The following is a 2,500-nucleotide window of genomic DNA, read 5'->3' as shown; positions in this document are numbered from 1 at the left end:
CCCCATTTTGTAGGTTTCATTGGATTATACATTTTGAATCCAATGCGACCTTTGAATGGGACAGTGGACTCATCGGCGGACAAATTAGCTCCTGGGTGATAATACTGAAGAAATCGAGGCATTACGTAATCTATCACTTGACGAACCTTTGCTCGCCGACCTTCAAAAATGTCATTAGATTCACTCGGAGGAGACACATGTAGGGCCCAGAAAATTTGTAAGAATCGTTTTCTGCTAAACACAGATTTTGTGAATTCCCTGGAATCAACTTTTCTGGCACTAAAAATATCACTGATAGAGATCTTCCGAAGCAACCCAATTTGAATGAGCAATCCATGAAAGGCCATTACTTCTTTTGCTGTTACGTCCTTCCAGTCTTGCCAAACAGAATATTGCTGAAGAGGACGTTTTACGTTGATCTTTTGCCTTGCATAATTATTTGTTTCATCGGCAATCAATTGAAATAACTCCAAGGAAAAAAATAAATGGAAAAAATCTAGCGGGGTACGCATCCCAGCTCTAGGGGGAAAAAACTGCTGTTTCCCCGTATGAGAATATTCTTTTAGTTTATGCACGTCTTCATTATATTCTTCCCATTCATTTTCTTCATCGTCACTGTCACTACCTTCATCATCGTTCACTTCTAGAAATTCTCGTGGAGGGTCGTAGAGCCTCTCGTCAAAGTCACTGCCAGCGTGCTCAGAATCGGAATCGGATGAAGCATTATTTTCCATGTCCATGTAAACCCCGTTATAACTAACATCACAATTTTCCTCATTGTCGTCGATGCCTACAAAATCATCTTCTGAAGAACACATATCAAGACATTCTAAAATTTCCGACGTAGTTCGCAAAAACTTTTTTGAGGAAGCCATTATATAGGATAAGTGTTTGAAAAGCGATGATCTCGGAAATTATCTGGTGAGACGGGAGTCGATCACAATCGGTACTTGCTGCTGAACGAGGCCAAACGCACTGAGAAATGGATATTCTTCTTCTTCTTCTTGGTGTATTAAAGCCAACACTTCTTGTTGGCACGGGCCTTTTTATTGTTAGGCCCGTAGGTATTCAAACACAAAAAATAGGTACAAAAATTAAAAGATTGCCCAGCCTTACTGCTGGACACGGGCTTTTGTGTAGCAGCCCGTAGTATTTATTGCCCTAAGTAGGCAATAGTGTCACAGCAGTAAATGGATATCGTGAGTGTCTGCCTTTATTTATTAATCTAACTCGTCTTTGGGGGAAAAGGGGGGAGAGGATTAATTAAGAAAACGAGGAATATTAATCTTTAAGAACTACAGAAAACGAAGCAACGGTTAAAACAGCGAATAACTTTAATTTATAGAAGCAGTTTATGAATAAATAAGATCTTTTCGGTGGGCTACCAGAGGTAGCCCAAGTACTAGGACGACGTATTTTACTTGGGCTACCACAGGTAGCCCATGGAGTGGAAAGGGTTAAGATAGCTCAAGCTTTTTTTTTTTTTTTTAGATTGTTTGTAATAATATTTCTGTAAAAGAACAGAGATCTTCACTGCTAAGTTCCTCCCTTACATCTTTAAAAAGATATATCTATCATAAGTATTTTAGTTCTACAAGCCCAGCCTTATGCTTACCCCCAAAATCTAGCATTGAATGACTAGGTGTATCAATGCATGAGATCTTTCCTTTTACTAAATGCACCATTTAATGATCTACAGCTAGAATCATGGATTTGGATTCGCTTCTTTTTAATTTTAACTCCATAATATTATTGTATTTTCTACTGTACCGTTGGGATCGGGCTATATTATTTCATATAGAATTTCTGCATTTTTTATCATCCCTCCAAGATGTTCATGTTCTCTTTAAAAGATACACTTAATAAATCCAAGTTAGGTGCCCAATTCCACATTTTCTGATATGGAAGACAGCGAACTGCTCATCCTTTTCATTTTTACCTTCACTGTTAAGAATTTGCCGTAATAAAACTGTAAAAATCCAGGAATAAATGTTGCCAGGCATTTACCGTTTTAAAAACGGATCTTTTGACGTAAAGGAGTGGTATTATGGTCACCAACACGTAAAGGATAATAACAAAGTAGGGTAGAAATTATGGTTGCCTGTATTTTACTGAAATGTGGCTGAGAGCAGTATATTTTTACGGAGAATTTCCGATTAAAACTACGGTTTTTTGATAGCAGTGTTTGATAAGAATATGTTCAAAGTCTAATGTATCCTATCACCATTTATTCGATATACTGGACGTTTTCTTTACCTTTGCTATTTCAAATTACTTCCTTGAAAAATTACTTTTTCCCTTTCGCAATCAGACATTTTTCCAGGGTTTGAACTTTTATCCTCTGATTTGTTATGAGCTTCATATTCTTATACGTACTCGAGAGTTTTCATGTCATGATAGTGACATTTGTTCTATTTTTTCACATAAACTATGATTTAAAAATAGTATTACATCGATGATTTATCTTTTGCATTACATGTGGGTCAATTGGTTTCATTAT

Source organism: Palaemon carinicauda, chromosome 6 (genome assembly GCF_036898095.1).
Source record: "Palaemon carinicauda isolate YSFRI2023 chromosome 6, ASM3689809v2, whole genome shotgun sequence".
Taxonomy (NCBI): domain Eukaryota; kingdom Metazoa; phylum Arthropoda; class Malacostraca; order Decapoda; family Palaemonidae; genus Palaemon; species Palaemon carinicauda.
The sequence above is the reverse complement of the archived record's forward strand: the minus strand, read 5'-3'. Positions refer to the sequence as shown.